At 43.4% G+C, this 26,203-nt stretch overlaps 1 long non-coding RNA gene across 2 annotated transcripts; it reads left to right on the top strand.

Annotated features, from left to right (window-relative positions):
- The first annotated feature begins 2,792 nt into the window (after positions 1 to 2,792).
- Positions 2,793 to 25,571, top strand: LOC134558181 (uncharacterized). 2 transcript variants are annotated; one of them, XR_010082298.1, is made up of 3 exons: positions 2,793 to 2,959; positions 15,310 to 15,340; positions 21,572 to 25,571. It is a non-coding gene; the product is annotated as an uncharacterized LOC134558181 (long non-coding RNA). The 2 variants fall into 2 exon arrangements; XR_010082297.1 differs by lacking the exon at positions 2,793 to 2,959 and adding an exon at positions 13,310 to 14,227.
- Positions 25,572 to 26,203: the final 632 nt, after the last annotated feature.

Genomic DNA, 26,203 nt, shown 5'->3' on the forward strand with positions numbered 1-26,203 from the left:
GTATTCTTGATTTTAATATTTTTATTAATGACATGGAAGAAAGCATAAAATCACCACTGATGTAGTCTGCTGATGGTGTGATGAGATGGAAACAGTAAATAATGGAGAGGGGAGGTCATCGATAGGGGGGAATACAGAGTACTTGGGGAGCCAGGCTCAAGCAAACAACAAATATGGTGATGCAGGTGAGTGCAAGAACAAAGGATAAAGGCTGCATTTATAAAACAGTGAACTCCAGGAAGAAGGACCCTGAAGAAGCTTTTGGGAAGCTTCTTTTTTTTTTTTTTTTTGAAAAGCTTCTTCACCAGCCCATATCAGCTGACTGGATGGTCTTGGTGCTAAGCTGTAAATGAACATGAGGACACCTGGAGGTAGAAAGAGCATAAAGTGTCTCTAATTTATTTCCTCCTGATGGCAGTGCTGCTGTGGTGAGTAAAACTGTCAAAATGTTGGAGAGGGTTCAGGAAAGAGACAAGGAAAATTTTGGAAAGATAGCAAAGCCCTGAGTGACCCCGTTTGCTAAGCCACCAGAGCAAAGTTGAAGATAGAGTTGGTCACAATTTGCAGATGTGGGTAGTGAAGTAAATACTAGGATTTTTCTTTCCTGTAGTAGACCCCTTCATAGCAACTGGAAGCTGAGTGTGGAGGGAGTCAGATGGAAAAAGGCTTCAAGAGTCAGCTTTATCAGGAATTAATTTGTGTTGTGTGAGATCTTTGTCCAGGCTCAGCAACTCATGGCATACCTGAGTGCAGGGCATCAGAATCTCAGCCAGATTAAACCAGCATTGCTACACTGGCATAGCCAGATTGGTAACTGACACCTGCACATAAGTAAAAGCTGAAGCCTTGCTTGTGTTGAAGTCTGTACCAAAAAGTGCCAATGGTCTTGGGGGAGGTAGAACTTCTGAATTATTAGGCACCTTTTTATCCTGGTCTATACACAATTGTGGAAAAAACACTAAAGTATTTTTAAATTAATGTAGTACAAGTTCTTGGATGAACATCTTAAAATTGACTTAAAACTGCTGGTTGTAACTCCAAATCTTTAGGTGTTCACAATGTAAGCAGCTGTGATAGCTGAAATGTTATCACACCCACAACGAACTGGTTCTTGTACACCTCAGCTTGAAAAGATTATATCCATCAATGGGTTTGTGGGGTGGCAGCCTCTCTAGGGAGGCGCCAATCAGCATCTTGTGGTCAAACTACCAGCTAGCACAGGAAGACCTGGAGGACAAGGATGTCAATCACAACCTGTATTCACAGCATGAACCAACATCTAGGACCAATTTAAGTGTAGTTGCACTAGTGTTGCTATGTATTTAGGTTGTTTGCTAAATAAGATCTGAGGCAGTTCAAGTTTTATTGAGAAGAACAAGATAATGCCAGGGATGGCTTTACTGCAGGTTGAAGGTAGCTTTGGCAAATGCAGTTTATTTTGCAGGATCAGGCTAGAAGAGTGCATTGACAAGTGGCAGATCAGTCACTGCCAACAGTTTATATCCTGTGAGCAAAAGAATGCCCCAGGCAGATTCATTTCAGTGTTTTATGCCAAGACAATGAAGTTGTGGGGAGTCTACAACTGACATAATTTACACACCATGGAATCAGAAGACCAATGAATACTGACTCCAAGAGGGAACTATTTTAACTCACATTTGCTTACAAGGCTTTGGGGAATATTTTCATGTTTTGGCTAACCCATCTAGCTGGGCACTGCATACAAAAGGGGCAGCACTGCTCTTTAGCTTCCCACCTCACCTTGTCTCTTGTGTTGGATGAAGTGACCATGCAACCATCTGAGGAGCTGGATTTACTTGCTGCTTGTGCAGGCTCTGTTTTGATGAGCTGGTTTCAAATTGGTCCAATCTACTTTGAAAAAATACTACTTTCAGAGTGGCTTCCCAGTCACTGCAGTCCAAAAGAGCGGGTGGGATTTTTCTGGCCCCTTTCAGTTAGAAGGGATGGAGCCTGTTTAATAACAGTTGACTTTCTGACTTGGACTCTTTGAGATGGGCATTGCATTATCTTAAATCTCTCTTCACAACAGCAAAGCTAGTTAGCAGCATATTCTAATGAGACAAATTGTGCAAGAAAGCAGTGTGCATGCAAAGTGACCAGGTTACACAGGGGCAGAGTTAGTGGGCTAAGCAAAGAAGGAAAGTCTAAACTGAAATAACATACAGTACTGTGGAGGTTGAAAAGCTACAGTAAGAGGTACAGCTGCAATTCACACATCTGTGAGGTCTATGGTCACTGGAAGAGCCATCATTTGCCTCTTCCATAATCTGTCACCCATCACTGCTGCCTCAAGCATGGGAAGTTTAATTTCCTATGAATCATGGTGTGACTTGAGAAGTTAAATCCTACATCTTTCTGAGCCTCCACTGACAAAATAGTAGAAAAGTCTGCTGTGGTGTTCCTCCCTGCTTAATTGTTGTTGGAAAATGTCCTCTGGCTGTTGGTATGTTCATCAGCTTCAGCTTTACCTGAAGGCTGTATTGCTGTGGCATCCCAGGTTGCTGGATTTGAGATGGTGGAAAAACTGCTTGAGTTTTTGAAGGCAAGTGTCTGATGTCAGGGGACTCCTGCCAGTCATTGTTCTGCTGTCTGTGTGAAAACAGGCTGAATTCTGTGGTTTTGCTATGTAACATTCTTATGTAGCTGGCTGAGTCATCAACATGATAAATGTGATTACTTTTTCCAATTGTTATTCTTGCCCAAAGCATGCAATTGACACTGAAGTCTGCTGGGCAGAAGGGGAATGCAGTGGCTGTTCACATCCCCACAGCGGCAAAATGATGTGAAGGCATGGACTGCAATGATGGGAAGAAAACACTGCACATGGTGTTCAGGAGCAGGCACCCATCTGCGTGTCCGTCAGTCCTATCTTCAGATGTTGGTGGTTGGGGGGTAGTCTTTCTTGGTGTCATTGAACGGGGAAGGATGGAGTTTCTAGGTAAGTTGCAACATGATTTTCCCTGGAAAGGTGGGAGGGAGTGGGATTTGGTTGTGCAATGTAGTTGAAGTGAGCTGTGGCTCATTGCACCACCTGGGAGGGGAGCAATGGCACCAGAGATGCCTCCCTCTCCCCTATACCCACCAAGGCCAGCCATGTCTCTAGCTCCCAACAGGAGCATTCCCAAATGGGAAAAAGGATTTGGCACCCCTCTCCAGTGAGAGACAAGACTTAACTGGGCCCTGAGCTTGGGAGGGAGCACGGCTCTCTCATAATGATGGGGATAAGGGTGCTTTCACAGAGAGTGCAGATGTGCTTGCTAATTTGGGTTGTCTGCACCCTTTGGGAAACCAGCACTACAGGGTGACTGGTACTGTGGGCTCCCTACACTGTGACTTATTCAGCTGAGTAAAAGGACAGCCTAGTCAAGCTCACCACCATGGTGCTTAAAGTTTGTTTTAGCCATCTTATCTAATATCTCCCTTGACTTTTGCTGGGAGAAAGCGTTTATTGCTTATATCATGTTACTCCATGAGCACTTGCTAGCTGTGGCTGTTTGCATGTGTATATGTAGATGTGAAGACAGATAACTTCAAGCCTTGCAGTTTTATGGGTCAGTCAATCCAAACTGCTTCCACTGGCAGATGTGGGGATGTGCTGCATTCATTACCTGTAGGCTATGTGCTATCAGGGTGTAAATCAGCAAAACAGGCCTCTGTTTATACACATAAATTGCCCCAATGTGACAGCTTAATACCCTTTTGACTTTTTACCCTATGTGGGGGAGAGCCTCAAATGTCTTACAGCGCTGCTCACCCTCAGGATGACGACAATGTGGGGAAACCAGTCCCGCTATAAAAGGAGTGAGCACGCTTTGCCTCCGTGGGTCTTCAGGCTTGGCTGCGTATCCAGCAGCTCCCTAGAGGGGAAAGGCCCTTCCAACAGACCAGTCCAACAGGAAATTATCTGCTCACCCTTTGCTAAATTGGACAACTAGTCATAGGGTCCCAAAAATGCCAGCTCCATCTATTCTCCTACAGACATGATTGCCAGGCATGCAAGATCCCAGCTTGTTCACTGTGAGGGCAAATCCACCTGTCCATTCCTGCAACACCTTGTGCAAGACTTGATTTCACCTCTTCCATGGGACACGAAGATCACATGGGTAAATTTTCCCTGAGCAATCACAGGGGAAAACCTGCCAGGCTTCCTTTAGCTATGACTGAAGGGTTTTCTTATTCCAAGAGATGTTTTATTTTTTTCAGCAGATGAGAGGGTGTTCCCAGTGACATAATAGGGAATTGATGAGAGGGAAGAAGGGCCAGGACATTCACAGCAAAATGGATTGTTGTGATATTCTGAGGAGATTTCCAAATTTAAATGATGTGGGAGCAGGGGTAAGATTGTTGAAATTGAGATCCTCCCCATTAGAAATGTCCTTTTTGCTTTCCTCTGTGTTGTTGCCATCATCTTGGAGAACAGGAGCCATGAGGCTGCATCCAAACATTTGGTAATGCCTTTGACTTTTTTTCCTTCATTTAGTGCATCCTAAATCTGACTTTACTAAACCATCCTAAACCAAACCTAGAGGAAAGAGACCCTCTTAATCAAGACATTTTCTTGTGCTGGCACTGAGCAGCCCTAGTTGGGACTCTCAATTTATTCCACTGTCCTTTACAAATGCTCCTCCCCATCAGCACCCAAGCTCTCTTGGAGCACGGCAGGACCCAGGTGGGAGCTTCCATGCTCCCACCCCAACCAAGAGCATCCTTGTGCCCTTATATGAGAGAGAGACATCTGCAGCAGGTCTTTCCCAATCTACTCTTTAAGTACGAGTTGAGCCTGAAAATTGATGCTGTAGGAGAGTGACCTTGTTAGAATGTCCTTCCCTCTGGCTGATCGCAGGTTAAATGCCCTCAGTTTATGAGTCACTGACTCCCACAGTAGCTGGACTGCTCCTACCTCTACTTGTGCTCACTCAAGCAGCAGGAAAGACCCTGCAGCTGGGATGTTGCATGCAGCAGAAGGCAACCCCATCCCTGCTCCTGGCCTTGGATCTCCTTGGTGGCCAAGAGGTGGCTTTGGTGCAGGAAGGGCTGAGGACCAGTTTAGGTGGCTGGAGAGCAGTGCTGGTGCTACCCTGTTCCTGCAGGCACCTCATTTTACGTGTTCGGGACTCCTGCCCATGCTAACACTACTCTTGTGGCATTTCTCAGAAAGAGAGACCACAATTCTGATTTCTCAGCCCAAATGATGGTATTTCTACAGCACATTTTGGGTGATTCAGTGAACTGTGGCTTCCTGCAGAGAAACAGATGAGGCAACTCCAGGTTGGATGCTCTGGTGTTTAATGTCAGGAGTACCCAGGCTGCAGCCTTTGTCTCACCATAGGGTCTGATGCAAAGGGCCGGGAAACTCCAGCTAGCTCTCACCCTGGCCACGTGGTCAAGAGTGGCCATTCCCGCACTGCTTGCAGTCTAAGTAATGGCGTAGCTGCCTTCTGCTCTCTGCAGTCCCTGTATATCATTGGCGTCTAGGTTCAAAGCAAGAATCAGAGAAGGCTCTCTCAGAGATCCTTACTCTCCAAAGGATGGTGCTAGAGAGAGGGCAAAAAGCACCAGCTTTAAAAATGGGTGATAACAGAGGGTGGTGCAATTAGCTGATTGTCCCCTGGTGTGATGGGCAGCTCACCAAGGGGCAAGGTCAGGGAGGTGGGCACTGGGAGTGAGGGGGGAGGGGAGAACCTAGGACAACACCAAATGCACCGTGGGGGGGAACAACAGGAACACTGGGAAAACAACCCAACAATAACATATCAAAACTTATCAAAAACCCACCACCACAGGCTCAGTGTTCTCTTGTCTACCCAGCTCTGGCAAGATCTTAAAGCAGTTGGTATCTTTGAGGACTCAGCCCTACTGGTAAAGTTGATTGAAACTGGCCAGGGAGTTCACCAATTTTGTTAGGGAGACAGACACACCCACAATGTGATCAAAACCAAGTTGTTTCTCTAGGAAACTAGGCTGAAAAAAGGTTGTGTAAGTAAGCAAATATTTTTCTTGAAGACACTAGAGCAGGGGAGGTGGGAGGGGAAATGTGTGTTTATATAGCTGTTGACCTAACCTCCCCTAAGCTTTTGTTTCTTAGTTTAAATCTCTTTATCCCCATTTATGCCCATTTTTGTCATGCTGGTTAGTAGTCCTAATGACTTGCTCTGCCCTGTGCTGCTGTCTTCGTCTCAGCAAGCTCCTGTTTTGCTGCAAAATTCTACAGACCACTTTTCTGAGATCAACCCATCCAAATAACTTCACACATATAAACAATGAACCCAGTGAGGGAGAGGGGGCTGGCAGGGCCCTGCAGGGGCAAGGCATAGGTGTGAGCAAAATTAATCAGTGGCTCAAACTGTCCTATAAGGCTCCTGTTTTAAGATTTGTAAACTGGTTTCCTCTATCAGCTCCAAACCATCAGAGCTGCTAATCCCAGGGCAGTAAAGGCCTTTTCGGTATGAGCTGTCTGCCAAAAATTCAAGTGCCTGTTAAGTTCTAGTTTTTCCAAAAATGGGTGCAGTGGTCAGGTGTCCCTTTGATGTGCTCCTGTTTATTTACAAAGAGCCGAAAAGGTCCCATACACCAAAGGTGGCAGGAAAGAGACAGGGACAGAATTTGGTACCTTATTCTTCCTGTTAGGGCTGATCTCATATGTGAGTAAACAGTGGATGCGTGATGAGCTACAGCAAAGACTTTGCTGCCTGAACAGCCACCCATCCTCCTGTTCTCCAGTCCTGGATGCCTGTGTGAGTCTCCCTTTCACTTTCTTCCTGGCTGGCTCAATGGAGGAAATCAGAATGATTAAAAACTAAAGCGGAAAAAAAATTTAAAAAAAAGAAAAGAAAAATGTGTTTCTTTAAAAGCAGAAGAAAAAAAATAAAGATCATTTTAATTAGGTTTGAAAAATCTGCAGCACAGTTGACAGGCAGGCTGACAGGGCTCCCTTTCACTGGATCGCCCGGCTCAGGGTTTTTCATCTTGTGTGCAGAATATTTTGACATTCATGCTTTCTTGGCTCCATTTGTGGAGCCCAGTGGAACCTGCAGCCTTATAAAATGTAACAGTTCCTGAAAATGAGGGTTGTTATTTTTTTTCCTAAAGATAATAATAGAAGTTTTATTTTTAAAAGAGCTGGTCTATTTGCTCTAGGCTGCTTGCTTCCTGACCTGGCCTCAGCACCTGAGGGGACAGGAATGGAATGAATTAAACAGGAGCATAGTCATTGGAAAATATGAGGATGTTAATGTGTGTGTGTGCACATATGTCCCGCATACTCTACTCAAAGAGTTGAGACGTGGAAGTTTAAGAAGCTCAGATTTTCCCTGCACCTGACTTTTCGCCTCACCTGACTTTTCTCCTTACCTTTGTGGTTGAGTGCTTGTTTTTAGCCACTGTCAGACTCTGCAGGCTCTTGAGGAGCTGCACAATCCCTTCTCTGGCTCCTCCACTGTAGGCAACAGCCTGCAGGGGAGGGTGAGCCAGGGTCTTTGCAAACCTGGAGCTGTGCAAACCAGGGGGTGATGACAGAGCCTTTTTATAGGAAGCTGTGGTAAACAAGAAGGAAGACACAAGTCAGTATTGTCAAGGACTGGATGTGCCCAACTATGCACCAGCAATCTGCACCCCCTGGTGCCCAGACTTTTTCTTCCAGGGCTTTAACCACAGTGGTTCATTTTTACCATGATGTTACTCCTGGTCCCTTGAGCACATCCCTGCATCCTTATGACTAGTGAAGCATAGGCCAAGCTCCAGGACAAAGAAGAGTCAGAGAAAGTTGCTCATGCCTCTTGCTGTGGGTTCCTGGGACCATTGTACCTCAGGTCTGTCAGCTGCCATCACTGCAGCTGTGCAGCACTGCACAGGTGTCCCTGTTCATGGCTTCCTGTGGGCTGCTTGGCACTAAGAGCACCCCAGTGTGAGAGCTGAGAGCAGAGTCTCTCTTTCATCTCAGTGTGAAATCTCCCAGGCTGACAAAGGGGAGATGGTGGTGACAGAGGCTGAGGAACATTCCTTCCCATCCTGTACATGGTGGATGGCTTCCCTATGCCACTGGGTTCAACACTGCTCATCAAACCACCTCAGAATTTCCCAGCTGATGTGCCCATTGCTCAACCAAAAGCAACCGGGTAGGACACCAGCAGTGCAAACCACTTGCAGGCTTTCCCTCTCCCCTCTTCCCCTGCAGCTCCAGGAAGGTGCCCTCTGGCACAAGAAATCAAAGCTTCAGGGGCACTTGTCCCTGCCTGGCCACAGCAGGACTGGCTCATGGTGCCTATTGCCTTTCCCAGCCGGCAGCCTGATGGTAGCAATGAATCAGCAACCAGTGGACTTGTCAAAGGCGTTCCTCCACTTTAATCCTATTGACAGGGACTACTGCCTGGAACAGGAACTGGAGGGTGAGCCATGTCAACAGCAGATTCTTATTACAGATAATATTGATGGGGCCTCTTCTTGAATAATGAAGGGAAGAGTCCTCTGCTTTGATGTTTGTCTCCAAAACCTAGAATTACTAAGAGTTTAACCATTGGAGGGAAGCTTAAGATAGTTGCATCTTAAAGGATCTGCTCTGTTGTCAAATTCAAGGTTAACGGAAGGAGTTTACCCCATACAGTGGAAGCTCCATGCTGACCTTTACACTGCTCTTAATAAATGTTACAGTTAAATAAAGTTGGATGGATTTTTCTATCTACTGTAGGATGTTATCCACTTTCTGGGGAAAAAATGGTAAAAAAACCCCAAATCCCTGTTTAATATCAGTGTTACTCATCTTTGGTAGCTTCACAGTGAAAAACAAGGAGGAAGGGAAGGGGCAGGACAAGTCAGACGGTATTATCAGGGTAATTCCTACCATTGCACATGGTTGTGTGTGTCTCTGTAAAAAGGTGAATTGGGCCTGTTTAAATCTATTGTGATCTTACTGCCAAAGCTCAAATCAGAATCAGCAGCTCTGGAAATATTTGGGGAAAGTTTTGTTTGTTTGTTTTTTAATTTACTTTCTTATCTTCCACTCTTTAAAAGAGAAAAAAATCCCTCTCTGTCTGGTCTGTTCTATATCACTGGTTCCCTACAGAAGTGGAGGCACAAGAGCGGCAGGGGCGAGGCTGCCTGGGAAGTCAAAAGAGGGCAGAAAGCATTAGCTGTTCCAGGAAATAACCTGTCCTTGCACATTTCCTCATGTTCAGGCCTCAATATTGTGAATGGAAGCACTGTGATGAGAGAAGGTAAGGAAGGAAGATGGGACTGAATAGTGGGCATTCTTGGATTTTAGATGCAACCAGGAGCTCAAAGGTGTTCCTCTGATGCCTTATACCAGGGACATCTCTAAATAGAATTTGGATCTCTAGTCTCCTATTGGGACAGATGAGGAAGACAGCAGGCAAATTTGGCTTTTATCCACTTTTCTACCTCCCAGATCCTACAGCTGGCCCAGGACCGAACTGGCAGGTGGTTTAAGTTAGACATCCACAGGGCTGCTCTAACTTAAGCCAGCTGGAATCTCTTCTGGGGCTGGTTCTACCAGCCAAGGTTTGCTGGATTATAGTAGGGCCCTGAAAGCCTCCAGCCCATCACTGCATGGCCTTCACTAGAGGACCAGGGAGCAGATGACATGAAAATGTCAGGGCAGCTCCCAGCTGGTGCTTAAGGACAGCTTTAATTCCTCCACACTGCTGCAGAAAAATCAGTATCTGGTCCAAGGAAGCCTGTTCCCATGTTATTTTTATTCTGATTGTGAAGACCCTAGGAGTTTTGGATTGCCCTTAAGGTTCTGAATATTGAGCTTTCTGACTTGAACTGTTAAATATTTTCCATACATAAACAGCAGCCACAAAATTTCAGCCACAAAATTCAAAAATTGGTGTCTTGTGTTTTAGATCTTTAAAAAAAATGCAGTGCCAGAACAAGACCGAGGAAAAGCAAAGTCTCCGAGCAGTTCAGTTACTCTGTGTGCATCTCATCCCTCTGAAATGGGTTCTTGACACAGGGACTAAGTAGGCTGTCTTGGCATGATTCTTAAAAGCACCAAGACACAGCAAGCACAGGAGGGACAATTCCTGGAGTTGACTGGTCCCCCAGAACATGATGGGGTGCGTGAGAAGGCAGCCCATGCTCTCAGTGTGCACCCTGTATCTCTTGGCATCTATATGTCTATATGTCTGTATGTCTATATGTCCGTATGTCTATATGCTATATATCTATATATCTATATGTCTATATGTCTATAAGCAGAAGATCCTTGGATCTTCTGATTTACCCAGGAAAAAACATGGCTTACATGGGCACTTGTTTTCCTGGAACGACAGACCACCACAGAACCATCTCACAGAGCAACTCTGAAATCCCACTGAAGTACAATCTTCCTTCCCTTCCAGCCATAATTCATTCCTTTTTTCTTCCAGAAGACCAAGGTGTAGGGTAGAAGCTTAGCCCTGCTCCTAAAAAAAAAGAAATCTCTTTATCTCCATGTTGTTGCACAGGAAGCTGAAATCTGGCCAGTGCAAGCCACTGGTGGCACCTATGGAGTTAGATGACTCTTCACCCCAAGGGCTCAAAAATCATTTGGGTCCTTCAGGTCAAGATGTTTTGGTTTTTTTTAATTCACCTCTTAAAAAAAAAAAAAAGAAAGAAAAAAAAGGTGATAAATATTATTTTCTCTATGCTTTCTTTTTTGGTTTGGAGGTGCCTTAGGATGCTCTGACTTAATGTTTCTCAGCTTTTTTCTGGAACATGGAAGTCCACGAACTGCTTGTTCCTTTTTCTTCTCTTTAAAACTGAAATCTGAGATTTTTGTATAACACACTGAAGCAAGAAGCTGAGGAGGAGATGAAGAAAAGCATCAAATATAGTGGGACTAAGATTTCAAGAGTTGGCAACACTGATTTTTTTTGTTTACCAGAGGAAAAGAAAACCATTCTCCATTTTGCTGAGCACCAGCAGTGTGAACAAAAATAAAAGGTGCTTCAGGGAAGGAAGAAACTGTGAAGAAACAGGTTTTCAAATTCCATTTGTATTAGATTGTCTGAAAATTGTCTCAAGAGCTGCCTTCTGGAGACAGCTGCCCTGCTCTGAAAGAGCAGAGATGTGTGGGGAGAAGCTGTGTGGGGTGTCTCAGGCTGGGACAGGACTCAGGTTGCAGTTGCCTCAGATTGTGCTCAGGTCTCAGCAATGCCAGATTCTCAAGAAGGACAAGGAGAGGTCAGGTGTGCAGTGGAAAGGCTCCATGAAACTTTTCCTCCCCATAGGAGAATCATCTTCTGCAGCAGATGTCCTGGTTGGCCAGAACCAGTCCTGGCAGGAAGAGAAGTGGAAGAGGACAGGCTCCCTTCCTGCTGGTCACCTGTGAGTCATGATGTAGTGCCCCTGTGCTCAAGGAAGACATGCAGAAGGACCTGAGTCTGTGCTGAGGGTGTGCATGAGATGGTGGCACCCAACCACACCTCTGGTGCTTGCAAGACTCCTAAACCATCAGCAGCCAGAGGGATCCATGCATGGAAGCTCAGAAAAGTAGGATATTGCCCTTAACATATCACATCCCAAAAGATTATGTCCCTGGAGATAAGAACGATGGTGTAGGTCTTTGCTCATGAAACCACAGCAGGTACTTACTGCAGGCTTAACAGCAGCACAAGTGACTGTGTCTATCTCACCTTGGCTGCACGTGGTCTGCACAGGGAGACTGTTATTTATTAACGGTGGGCAAGAGCTGCTGGAACAGAGGTAGAGCTCAAACTGCTATTCCTGCCTGTCCTCCATCACTTGTGTGCATGTCTCTCTCAGGCTCACTGCCTTTGTGTTGAAATTTTCCATGCCCAGTGACACATTTTTGCTGAAGGTAGGGACTGTGCTCTTTGGAGTCCTCTTTGTAGAGCTCCTTGCTAACCTGTGCCTTGTGGTAAAGGTCCATCTTTTGTGTCTCAGGAGATATCAGGTTGAAGAAAATCCTTAGAGGATGGATCCTACTTTATTTACCTTATTATTTGAAAAAGTTACTTAAAATCTTACATTTCAGTCAACTAGAACTTAAAAGGAAATCTCTTGTTTACATCTTCCCCAGTGGAAATCTAAGCAGCTCTGGCAAAATTAAAGTTTTTCCATGGAACATTCAGATTTTGTGAAAACTACACTTTCTATTAAAAAAAAAAAAATTGGTCATTAGTTTTTCATCTGCTCTACTTTTTCAGGATGATTCAAAAACATAAAAGCAAAAACTTCCTATGTCTAATGTATCAGCTTTTTTGTTTGTTTCTTTATCATGACTTCAATTCCATCTCCTTAGCAAGGAAGGTAAAAAAAATATTCTGCTTAAGGAAAAGCATTTTATCAGTTATAAAATTGTGGAAATTTTAAATGGCTATCTTAGTGCAAGTATTGGATTTGCAGATCGCTTTTCCTCCCATCTGGGTTGAGGATGACAGACTTAAAAACCTGGTCTTAGTTAAGGGTATCTCTGGTAGAACGCTTTTGGTTTGTGGTGGGGGGTTTTTTGTGGGTTTTTTTCTGTTTTTTTTAAGGACAGCTGAAATACAGAAAAATTTCTTTAGGACCGCAGGACTAAAAATTACCTCTGGGGATTGGGAGACCTGCATTCGTGGTGATTCTAAAACAGTGATTCCAGGGTTGAATTTATCATTTACAGGAGGCTTGTGGTTTAATACATGTTTTTCCTTAAGATTTTCAAACTTAAAGGTTGTTTTCATTAGACAACATTCCTTTTCTTAGAAAGGTAGGATAACCAAATACTAAGCTTACTTAATTAATTTAATATTCATAACTTAGCAATTTCCAGTCCAAGGATTAATGATGTTACAGAGTTAAGACAAACTCATTGTGCAGCTGTAGAATTTTCTCTACCTCCTTCTCTACGCTATTGTGATGGGGCAACTTCTTAAATGTTTTCAGACATGTACATGCTTATACAAAATCAGTGTAGACTGTGCACAGAGCACAAGGCATAATTCCTTGCACACAAAACACATTCAAAATGGCTAATTTGCAAAATACCAGGATGGATCACAGTGGATGACTTGATTTGAAACATTAGAATAAGTGATAAGAAGTCATGTTATGGAATCATTTATATATATTTAAAATTACTCCCACTTAAAGGGAAAAAAGTCTTTATAATTAACCTGACAGATAAGAGCAACTGTGACATTTTAAATAAATGCAGTGGATTTGATTTTGAAAAACAGTTTCAGAATCTGAGGATGTGTTAAAGAAAAAAATTGTGTGCTCAGAGTTGATATACTAGAGACCATCTTTTAAAACTAAGCAGCTTCACAGAACTCCCTTGTTTCTGATGGCCTTCAGCACAGAGCTCCTAGGAAATGGGAGGGGGATTAATTTAATGAGAGCTGAAAAACAGACACCCTATAAGGGAAAGTTGAGGGTTTATTTTCCATGCCAATAGCCATCCAAGGAGAAGACACTCAAAAATCTAGTTGTGGTGGAAGTAACTCTTGAGGATTGCTGCATCTTTGCAGATTTTGAAATAAAATGCAGGTCTGATTATGGGTTAGAGGTTGGATGTAATGGACATTATGTTGGTCATTGGATGGAGGCTTGGCAGTTCAGTGGATTGGAGTTCAGTGAATAGTTATGCTTAGTTATTGGATGTGTGATCCTTGGTCCTGTGTTGGGCTAAGTTCCTATGGCCCCTTGAAAGATACATGGGCAGGAGATAGAGGAGGGCAGCTATGTAACAGAAAGACGGGAATATGTATTTCCCACGAGCATGCTAATCTGCAGAGCCTATGACCAAGATGAATTAAAAAATACAAATTTCTGCAGCACTGTCTTCTCATTTCTTAGCTGTTGCTCAGGCAAAGCTATTATTAATTCAGGAGGAGTCTGCCTGAGCAAAAACTCTGGAGTCCAAAATATTTTGCGAAGAGTAAATACAGGAATTATTCACCTACCACAGAACGGCATCAGCCCCTGGGTGGAATGAAGGAGCTGTTTAACAGTGCACAGAAATATTTCCCCCAAGTTTTGGACAGGAGTTGACAGTTTCTGAATGCCCAATTGAAGCTACAACTGAAAGAAACTAGCAGTACAGGCCCCCTCCCTTACCTTGGTCCAGGATAGAAGGAAGAGCACCACCCACCCAAGTACCACGCTACTTCCTCTAGGACACGAAGAGATTTTTGTGGAGCTCACACATCTGCCCCTCACAGTCCTCTGCATGAGATCTGGCAAGTTAATTGCTCCAAGTGTCTGGGTAAGTACTGTAAAATGCTTCAATTGAATGAATAGAAATTATCTGCTTCATAAATGCCAAGGGCTTTCAACATGTCGTTTCTTAGTAAACAAAGAATTTCAGCACCACAATATCTTAGGATGTTATTGGCCATATTTGTTCCCTCATGTGTATTGAGGCGAATGTGAACAAAGTTGCACAGCTACCCCTTACATCCTCCTTCAGCTTGGGGATTCAGCTGTAGATGAGAGGCTTGATCTGTACCCAGACCCCAAAACTCCAATTTCTGTGATGCTATGATGGTAAAGGGCAGTGTTGGTTCTGTACATATACTATGACTAGAAAAAAAACGCAAACAAAACAAGTCACTTTTTTTTTTTTTTTTTTTTTTTTTTTTTTTAAATATATTAGAACGCAATAAAAATATGTGTGTGTTTCCCCCCTCACCCCCCAGTAAATTGATTACATCTGGTGGCCTGAAAAAAAATAGCCAAAATGTCAGACTGAGCCACACAGCCCCCTTGGGTAGTTACAGTAATTTCAGCGTTGAAGCAGTCATCAAAACAATTTATCCTTGGCTCTTCCTCTCTGCCTTCCTATCCCTGTGCTTACATGCCCTGTTCCCTAACATTTGTATTTAGCTCCAAGTCTCCTCCTTCCTCCAGTCTTTCCTTTCTCCATCTTTTTCTTCTCTGGCCTTGCTCTGTCCCCCTCCTTTCTCTTTGCTATATCAACTCCAGCAAAACCTGTAATTTGCAATTCTCTGCTTGGGATAGCAGGGGAAGCTGGAGCATAGAAACAAGGCTTGATGTTTGTAGTTCTGTGTCACCTACTTAGTGCCTAGTTGCACATTACTTGAGGTGAAGTGATGTGATAAAACGTGAATGAACTCCCTGCTGTGGTTTCCATCACCACTGTAACCAGTGGAATAGGTGGGGTGGGACCATGCTTGCTGGGATGGACACAATTCCATCTCCAGCCTTATCTTCTGTCCCTTGGCTGCTCTGACTTGCTGCAGTGGAGGAGGTGGATCTGTTGGCTCTCTTTTGGTGGATTATTCTTTTGTTTTGACTCACCTGTGTACCCTGTTTTCTCTCTGACAGGGAGCAGCACCAGAAGCATCTGTTTGGTGAGGTAAGTCTGTGCTGCAGTGGGTGCGACGAACCTCATTGCCAAGAACACCAAACCTCTCTTCCCAAACCTCCTTCTGCCCAAACTGCAAAGAGAATGGCCATGTCATTTTGCTGTACATCTTGCTCTATAAATTCCGTGGCAATCTGCTGTCAGGTTCTGCCTGCTTTCATACCTTACACCAACCACAGCTGCAGAAGACCCTGCACTCTAGGATCCTCATGTATGGAAGTGGCTGCAGAAGTGCATTTCTCTATGTTTACTCTATAATGATGAAAGGGCCTGGTCTGGCAGGAACAGGGACTAAAGCTCTTATCTGCTCTTTTTCTTGGGCTGGTGGAATACCCTGCACAGAAAGACCCCATTTCTTTCTTTACTACTTCTGCAGTGATAAATGATAGATGAAGAAGACAAGGATACCTTCTTGGGGAAACCCTTGGCTGGAAGAGGACTTGAGAAGCTCTTGACACAGCTGTCCCTGAGCTTAATGTGCTCTGTTTCACTCATTGTGCCTCCAGCTCCCATCCTGGGCAGCAGGCTCCTGTTGTACAATGCTACAGTTTTTTCTCCTGTGGTAAATCAGAGCCCCCTGGGATCTGGTATTGTGTGTTTTTTGGTTTTTTTCCCCCAGGTATTTTTGTCTGTGAACCACAGAAGACTGAATAGGAGGAAATGAAATGCAGATTGAGAACATGGTTGAGTGCACTTGCTAAAATAAAACATCATGGGGGGAGGGAGAGATTCTTTTACAATAGAAAATGAAGTGTGTTTACTTTTCATTGATGAAATATTTAATTGAACAGAGGGTTTGAGAGATGTTCTTAGTCGGATCTCAGACTGCGCATGGACTAGAAATGCCAGTTGGTCTTTAGTACAAAAAACCAGGCTAGGTTAAATATTTTGTGAATGGGAAGGCCAAGGGGATGCCGTGGGGTTTTTGGTGACATGCCACGGTTGTGCGGTTGTGCCAGGAGAGCCAGGGAACTCCAGTGATATCTTCTCTAACAGGACTAGATGCTAAGATGACCCAAGACTTGTTGAGTGGATGTGTTTTGACAACACAAGAGGATGTGCTGAACTCTGCATAGCATGGCATTTTGTCCTGGAGCTGTGCCACAGAGCCTTAGAGCCTGACTGCTCTCTCTAGCTTATTTTCTTAAGCAAGCACAAGCAAGTGGAGAGTGTAGAGATAAGGCTGTGACCTTTTAGATTATTCTGTTACTCTATAAATACTGGACAGTTCCAGTGTGGCAGCTGGGTTTTTTTGTGAGGTTAAAATAATTTCATTAATTCAGATTAATGAAAAAAGTAGCAATCTATAAGTCATCAGTGACCTGGTCTGATTTTTTGTGGGGGACAAACCTCTAGAGTCAATGTCCCATCTCTGGAGCTCCCCTGTTCTCCCTGTGTTTCTGAACCTTTATCTAAAAGTTTGTAAAAGCTTGTTTGGTTCAGTGAAGGATCAAGAGGCTTCAAAAGCAGAGGAGACCAAGAAGCTTGGAGTCTCCATGACACGTCTGTGCACCTTTACAAGAAGCATGGGTGCAGTCAAGAGGTGTACTCACAATGAATTAGATGGGGCTACTTTTGTTTGGTCGTAGTTATGTAAAGTGCCCAGGGAAGCTCTTAAGCACATGCCAAGGTCAGTGAGAGCTAATCACCTTGACAAAAGTTGCTTGGATCAGATCCATACACAAATTGGACACTCTGGTTGCTTTTCAGAGCCACCATACTCTTTAGCCATGAGAGCTGATGGTGCCAAAAAACTCTGCCTCTGCTTACAGTCCAGTTATGCAGCCTCCAAATGGCACAGAGACCAGCCCAGCAGAGGAGATCTCAGCTGCAAGAGAATTGCAACTTCATTTGCCTTCCTTGGGGGTAAAAGCCTCTCATCATCTTGTGGACTGCCACAAGAAGAGCTGAATCCTGCTACATGGGAGTGGGCAGTCCCAATGCTGACCACCATGACAGTGGAAAGTGGAAAGGAATTTCAGGCAGAAAATAAATTCTCCACGGGAGAATAAATACAAGAAATTCCTAGGAATTTTACAGAAATTAACATTCCCCTTTCTGCTCCTTCCAAACCAATCCACCTAAAAAAAGCTGTTTTGTGGGCTATTTTGGAAAGGAGTCCATGCCTGGGGAATTTTTGGCTGATGCTTATGGCTTTTAGAAATTTGTAGGAGATCAGACAAATAGAAACAGGAACCAGATGGGATTTCTAGCTGCTGGGAAAAAAAAAAAGAAAAAAAGAAAAAAAGAAAAAAAAAAAAAAAAAGAGGATGGGAAGGAATCTTTACTTAAGATGTGAAAAGCACTTGTTCACTTCTGGGGAGTTTCCCCATCACCCTGGATTTCTTATTTTAAAGTAATTTACTCCAGTTCCATTATATTCTCTTAGAACATTTATCTCTGTTCTTGTTGTTGCTAGGATTTTTTCTTTCTTTTGCAACAAAACCCAGGGTTTTTTTAGGATAATTTAAGCCTTTGACTTAATAGATAAAAAGAGAATCAGGGGTTGGTTTTGTTCTTGCAGCAGCCTCAACATCCCTTGGCCATTTATTACTGGGTTTATCTTTGAGGCTGCTAAACATGGAAAAAGACAGCGGTAGTGGAGTGTAGAGAAAGTGGAGGTAAAGAAGGTAGATACAACAAAACTGAGCATGTGTGGGTCCTCTTTGAGGTAAAAGGCCATGAAGGGGACAGTTGCACCATACTGGAACATATGATAAACCCAAATGTGGACCTTAAAAGCATGGGCCCTGAAGCAGCACAACTTGTCAGGCACCCTATTGGATTTGTGATGTCTTGGCTGTAGGATTTTGGGGTTGTAAATCCAAAGAACAGACCTGGTCATGTTCCAGGTTCCATTTTATCAGACCTTGGCTCTGCAGCTAGTTCAATTTTTAAAAACACCCCAGAAGTGGAATAGAGTCCAAGGAGCATTTTCCAGCTCCTTGATCCAAGCTGGACTCTGGCTGGGAGTTGTGGTCCAGCCATGATCTGACACCATGCTGTGACTGGGCTCAGTTTTGCTTCATCCTTGCAGCCTTTTGTCTCCAGGCTGGTGAGCACTGGGGACCAGTGCATGGGGTAAGTGACAGTGCCCTGCTCAACTCAGTGGAGCCATGAAGTCTTGATGCCCAGCTGGCAGGAAGGAAGCAAAGTAGAGACCACCTGGTAGACAGAGGTGGGTAAGAACTACTTGTGGACCTTGTCACTAATGTTCTTTTAAGTGTCTGCTTTTAAAGAATTCTTTTAGGTTAATTAGGAAAGATTAATTAGGAAAGATTAGGAAACCTTCCAGTTTTCCAGTTATTTACTGCTTCCTGGGGAAAAAAAAAAAACATTTTCCCAAGTTACTATCTTGTTTATAGTCTTTCTTTTCTTGATAATCTCTTCATACTATTTCTCATGCTCTCTGAACAGCAACGTTTCCCAAGATAGGGTCATTAGCACAAGGCAATGATCCTTGATAAAACTTCATTTATGGTTTTTAAGTCAATATGAAGGGAAATCCATCCCTAGGACTTAATGCTGTATAAACTGTATTTCTAGGGAACTGATTGGAAGCTCCACAGACAACATTAGGACTATACAGTATGCTATGATACTTATTAGTGGTGATGCACAAAGTCAACTGTAGATATTTTAAGACACCATAGTTGATAATTTATTTATATTTCCTAGTGTGTATACTTTTCAACACATGGCTTTGGTTCCAGAGTTTGTCACAGATGAACATAACTGAGCCAGCTGCTTGAAGCCTCTATTATGGTGGCCAATAGATTACACTAGTTTAAATGAAAAAAATGCACGAAAATTTAAGGCTTTAGGTTTGAGTGTATAACTTGAGTTCTCATGTTTGTGGCTTTCTTTATTCCTTCAGCTCACACTGGTCCAGCAGGATGTCCCATATTAGAATCCTGCTCAGTTTTTGTTTTTTGTGATTCCAGTGAGCTGTTTTTCCACAAATGTCTGGAAGGAAAGAGACATAGGGGACTTGATCCACAGGGTTTGTACAAAAGCTGTTATTTTTCTTTTTTTCTCCCTTTTGCTTCTCATGGATCTGAAATGCTAGTGTTCTCAGGAGTGATATGGTGGAATTTTTAAAGCAAAGTGCTTATCATGTGACTCAGGTGTCTGCTCATAGTCAAAGCAGCATCCTCCCAGGAATTTTGTTTGAATTTAGCTTCCAGCTGAAACAAAAGTCATCTGAGTAGGCAAGCTTTTACTGGTTTCACTTTGGCTTCCCACTTCGGTTTAATTTGGCCCATGTTTGCTCAAAATATCTCCAGCTGTCTAGAAACTTGTTCCTAGCTTGCTAGAACATGCACAACCCTTTTGGCTGGTGTGACCTTAGCTGTAAGGGCTAGCTGTGGTTTATTTCACATGTTTTTTACCAGCTTTATATATATATAAGGCAGCTCACATAATTGAAAGGGACACGTGTCAGCTACTGTCTCTGCAATTGCAGGTTACAAGTTACTGCTGTGTACAATGCTCAGGCATGAGATCTGCCAAAGAACACCACCTCATTTTGTCCCATGGGAGCTTTTGCTAAAATTTGGTTTTATATTATGACCCATTTTGCTTCTCCGTTGGACAGTTTCCCTGTGTCTCACACTGAGGACCCAAGTGTCAGAAGATTAAAGGACTGTCTTTTTGCACAACTAATATGAATTGGATGTTAAACTGTGCACTACTCAGAAAATGAAATGCCTTCTAAAGAAGTAAGTGGCTGGAAGAAGGCAGTGAAAATCCATCAGATTTGCATGACTAATTAGCTTATCCATCAGTTATTATCCTGTGTTTACTTGTAATGAGATTTTTCAAAGATTATTCTATACTGGACATGCAGATAATCTTTTGCTTATGTAATTTTTTCCCATACTGAGATCCTACTGTGCTGTGAGCTCTACCTTGACATACATAATTCTCTCTTAGCTCAGCTGTCCATCCTCTAGAGGGTGTTGATCCTGTATCTGTCAGTGGCGGATGGACTGAGTGCCCACACAGCTCAGACTGTATGAGACATTTTCGCTTTGCCCCAAAACTGGGTCTGAATTTCTGAATTTCTTGGCAACTCAGAGCCCAGCCTCATTTCTCTGAGATGCAAATATTGCTGGATATCAAGTTCTGATTTTCACTTAGTGTACCTTGAGTTATTCTGCTTCTCAGTTATTAAACAAGGGCTTCTTTTGTGAAAGTCACTAATATAGGGAGAAATTCTCTGTGTGTCTTCTGGGTGTTTGGTATGATTTTGTAAGAGAAATGTGGCTTCTGTAGTTGTTATTTTCAGATCTTCCTTACTTATAAAGGTTGAGAGGATATGAATTATCTTCTTTTGAAAAAATTAACATTAATTTTTAACTTGCTTTACAAGTTTCTGTATGTCCTGCAACTATTTAAATTGATTCATTTGGGGTGGAAATTGGGAATGTCCATTTGCCCAAAACAGGACATGGGTAGCATGTTAACTTTGGATTTTGAAACACTGGTGCTTAACAGTACAATTCTGAGGATTTTGTTTTGTTTTGTTTTGAAGACCCTGCTATGTCATACTCTTAGAAGCATTATTAGAACTGAAAAAGAGAATAGGTTCAATAAAACTGACTTTTGATAGATTTTTCCCAAAGAGCTGGATTTGGTGCTGTTCTCTTCCTTCAAGATTCAACCATTTCCTGTTTTCTGGCATTTATATTTCCACTGGATATATAAAATTTTGCATTTACCACAAAAAGTCACAAAGCTAAAAATCAAAAACAGAGAAAAAATATGAAAAAGTCTTTTAAATCTGATGAGACTTTCATCTCTACAAGGAAGCAAATAAAAATTTTATTTCTGACCTAACTTGTCAGCTTTAGGGGAACTTATGCCTGAGCCTGATATTATTGTGGAAGTTGATTTTACCACTTCAGTGATATTTTTCCTTTGCCAACAACCTGCAGGGATGTGCTGGATGCATTCTGTCTTAGAATCAAAGCTCCTGACATGTTTAGGACTTTTATCATCACGTATTTCAGACTGGATGAAAGGTAGGAACTGCTGGCCTCTCCAGGCACTTGTCCATCATTTTCAAAAGTTTGCTAAAGAGCTTATAGATAATATTATCTCTGTGTTGCCTGTAGCCTGTTCAGAGTGTTTGCTGTTTGGATGGTGAAAGCAGTGACATTATTTCCTTTGAAAAATGCCTTGATTTCCGTGGTGCTCTCTGTGTCTTGGTTCTTGCAGGTTCCCTGAGCTGGAATTTTACTAGGACATTCCCCGTTCCGTGGGCACATCCCCACAGCGGAGATGGACTGCTCAGGATGACCACAGGTCCAGCTCTGCTCTATGAAAGTGACTGAGTGAAGTCCATCCATCACTCATCTCCGAGTGCCCAGACATCCTTGGGAGGAGACGTGTCCAGGGTCCAGTGGTTTAAGTGCTTGGCTGAACTGGGGCCAAGGTCCAGCGCGGAGCCTCCCGCTCCCGCCGACTCCTGCTTTGGCGCCGCACCGTGGAGTCAGCCCTGGGCTCGCACTGGAGGACGTTACGAAATCCTGGCCCTGACAGAGAGCAGATGCATTATTGGGAAGCCCTCGGGTCATGAGAGGGCTAATAGTCACATTCCTGGCTGGGATGGCGAAAGAGAAAGATTTACACCGGGCGTTCGCTGGCCTCGCCTCGCCCTCCACCGGGCCAGCTCCCTACTTCACCGGCCCCCTTGGCTTTAATTGTTGTGTTAATGGCTCTTTTATTTGAAGCAGATCCCCTGGCTTACAGAGGAGAATGACATTATGTCGTATTTTAGATGTATTTACATTCTGCTTGCCACAGGGATAACGTTCTAATTATTTTCTATAACCGACAGCACCAGCGTCTCTGGTATTAGGGACCCCTTAGACCTGATTACATGGTCTGGTTTTCATCAAATCACCCACAAATGACAGCGTTTATTGTCAATTGATGTACCTTTGCGTAGCACAACTCGCTCCCGAAACAAATGTCCTGAAAATATAATCCATGTTTAGAGCGTGCGTCTTCACTTGCGTGGAGGCAGATGGGCTCAGGAGGTCAAACCCGACCTCTCCTGACTCTGCCACACAGCCTGGGCACAGGAGGCAGCTCAGTGTCATGTGGCATTTCCCATGCAATCTGTACTCAAAGGCTGTGGAAAAGGACGCTGTCAGCTTTGCAGCTACTGTGTCAAATGGTGAACAGCAGCATCGGGAGAGGATGGTGGGGCAGGAGAGAGAGGGGAGAAGCAAAGGGTGTTGGCTTAGTTTTGCAATGAGGTGTAGAGGGGTACCTCTACAGGGGTACCCCTCTACACCTCTGTAGAGTCTGGTCCAGGTGGGATTTTGCCTGTGTGAGAATTGATTTTAGGGGAGAAGAGTGGCCAGACAACAACAGAGAGAGCTGTGCAGCAGGCTTGATGGGCAGGGAGGGAGAGAAGGCACTGGCAGGTGTGTGGGGCTGGTGGACGGAGGCTGGGAACTGCACTGAGAAAAGAATTGCAATGGAAGATGAGACAGAAGAAACCTCAGAGCTCGATGATAGGAGGTGGGATGAAGACCACTGCACAGCTGGAGACAAGTGCAGTAGAGACTTCAGAGCAAAGGGTGATGCCCAGGGGTTGGGAGACCATGGAAGTAGGGACAGCAATTGAGATAAGAAGAGTGAGAGGCACAGTTATTACACAGTTATTGATTTATCCTGAGTCATTTACTCACCAAATTTTCCCTTGAGATCCTAAACAGACTGAAGCTGTTTCAAATGTTGTCATTATTTAGAACAGTTCAACAAAATGTTTGTTGCTTTAAGAAAAAAGGAGACATGAGGGACTGAGAAAAAAAAAAAAAAAAAAAAAAAAAAAAAAAAAAAAAAAAAAAAGGGAAAAAAAAAAGCCTGGATGGCCTGGTTTTCCACATTTGAATTTTATTGCTGAATTGGAATGGGTCAAGAAAAATCACTCCTTCTGTTTTCTGAGTGAGAATTTTACTTACAAAGCTGCTCTGATGTGGATGCTTACCCAAGCTCAGATGCAGTCTTCCTGTGTATTCTAACATGAAATGACAAAAAGCAAATATTTGTGCTAGTGAAACCGTGTCGAAGAAATTTTTCTGCACCAGGAAACATTCTCCATCACAACATGGAGACAACTTCATTACAAAATTCAGGCACGTCTTCATGGAGACTTTTCTCCTTGCAGCTCTGGAGATTATTTTATATTTGGAGCTGCTGGGCACATAGGGCATTTTAAAAGTAAATAGAAAGGCAAAGACACTGTCCCAAGGGAGTTCAAATTTAAGCCAGACCAAATCAGAGTGAAAATGCTGGCTGCATTGTATCAAAAACCAGAAAGTGGATACTTCTTGGAAAGCCATGGATTCCATTAAGTAATTTAGTTTTTCTTGTGTGCATGCATGTCTTCTACAGTAACTTTTACTCTTGGCTTAAAAGAAATATGTTTCACTCCTTCCCTCAGTAACACTGGAGCCTATGTGCAAGGTTCAGTGAAAGATGGCAGGAGGCTAGAGGTCTCAAAAATACTGTGTTCCTGTTTTGTGAAAATAAAATACTAGGAGGAGAAGAGGCAACCAAGCCATTATTTCAACTGAAAGAAAAGCTTTTGCACATGCAGAAGCGGTATAATTAGCATTAAAAGGTATGAGAAAGAGGAAAAGAAGGGTAAGGTATTGTCTTGCAGGCATTGGAGATGTTTCTGTCACAAGACCTACATGAGATTTGTACATTTTAGGACACAGGATAATTCAACCATGAGAATGTAGATTTCAGGAAAACTGGGTCATTATTTCCACCTCCCTGGAAATTACCTGTTTGTTTTGAATTCACTTGTATAATTGGATGGTGTTGCGGTGCCACTAGAGACCACAGTCTCTCTGCCTGCCAGACTAGCTCAGGCACCGGCGGCAGTTGTCTAAGGATCAGCCAGCGAGATGCACAGGCTGGGCTGATTCCTGTGGGTCCTTGGCTCCTGAGAGCTCGAGTGGCTGATGTACGTGCACTGACCACAATGGAGGAATGACAGGAGGAGCCAGCTGAGGGATCCAACGGGGAATTTATTGAGGAGTAGGACACAACCTCCTCACCACCTGCAGGACAGCCTCAGCTAGCCGAAGAGGCTACTGTGACACAGTGTTTTATACCCAGGTGGTGAGGGGAGTGGTGAGGCTGTAACAACCAATAAGCTCAAACTCAGGGGGTGGTACAACAGTGAGGTAACTTTCCATAAACCAATCAGGAATAGGTAGGTGGGGTTTACATGGACAGAGGGGGAAGAGTGACAGATAACCGCCACTGGCAGTTATATAACTTAGGACGAACCATAAGAAAATGGGTACATGGAACAAACCGTTACAATCAACTTAATAAACTTAACAGTCATAATTTTGCACCACCACAGGTGGGTGGCAGTCTGGAGATGCTTCTTGTGGCTTAAAGAACCGTGAATGAGCACACTATCTCCTGCCCCTCTTGGAGAACATTTTGGGGGTGGAAGTGCTGATGATTCATCATCCAACTGGCCAGATTGAAAACAGCAGCTAGAGAGAGGATTTTCTTACTGCTGTTTTTATGTTGAGTCGAGTAACAGAACTGAGTACCTGTTGCATGATTTGGTCAATGTGATCAATGTGTTGGTCTTGGTATGGGAGGAGGAATGAAAAAATGTGCATCTGGTTTTGTCATTTTTGTCATTTCACTTGAGAATATTCAAATATGTGCGTCCCGTGCAGATTTGCTCTGTGAATGTCTGAGCTGTACTGAGGTGAATGTTACTGGAAAGCGAAGGTTTAATTAGCTCTGCTGTTTCAATGCATTCTTAAAGTGCATTTCAAATGATATGCTTCATTGTGAAATCAGTCATCAATGCTGTGTTTGATGGTTACAGAAACTGTGTGGTTTTATCTCTTTTCCTGAGAAGCCCCTGGTAAGATGACTTAATTTTCAGAACATGGCACAAAAGAATAAATTGCAAGTACCCTGTGAATTATTAAAGGAGAATATTATGAATAATTTCAAAGAGGAAATGCATGCTAGAATTTTTTGTCATGTTGGCTATTTGTCCAGTAGCTGAAAGGAAAAGAAAGGATAAATCGATTAGTTCTGATTGTTTATTAAAAGGCTTTTGCTTTTGGGTAGTTGCACTTGGCAAACTAAATGTTTGTGTGAACATCATACCAGAGATTTGGGAGTTTGGTTTATTTTCTGAAATAAAAATTATTGGATCACAGCACTGATTGATAGAAAAATTATGTAATATGATTCTGTAGGGCTTTTCTTTGAGTGAGTCACAAACTCTGTGATACAGAGCTCCTCTGAAGGGATCAGTATATAGCACAACAGAAAGACAAGAAGGGTTATAGTTTAGCCAGGAGCACTGCAAGACTCTGGACATACCAAGACATGCAGAAGTGAAATTCTAGAAAAGTTTAGGATTCATAAATCACTTGTGGCGGAGACCAGGAATGGGAGCATCAGCTGTGGTGGGGACAGACCTAGAGCACTTCGCCTCTGCCACATAGGGAATCTCCTTCTACACTGTTGACACCATCTCTGCCCCAGTGGGGTCTTGGCTGGTGGAGCCTCAAAAGTCACACTTGTGCATGGAGCTCACTTTATCTTCATTGAGAGATGAAGGCTGAGTCAGCCCTGCTGGGATTTGCACTAGTGGTTCCAGGAAGTCTGGGTATTTCAAACCTTAGGCTCAGACCTCTAATCATCCCCTTATCTAAACTGCCTAACATCTGAGTCTGCAAAATTGGTTTGGAAATCTCACACAAACATGCTTTCCCCAGAGGCATTTCTGCATTTGTTTGCCAGTGAAGCCTGGGACTACAGAAGGACACAGGAGATTCA

Source organism: Prinia subflava, chromosome 14 (assembly GCF_021018805.1).
Source record: "Prinia subflava isolate CZ2003 ecotype Zambia chromosome 14, Cam_Psub_1.2, whole genome shotgun sequence".
Taxonomy (NCBI): domain Eukaryota; kingdom Metazoa; phylum Chordata; class Aves; order Passeriformes; family Cisticolidae; genus Prinia; species Prinia subflava.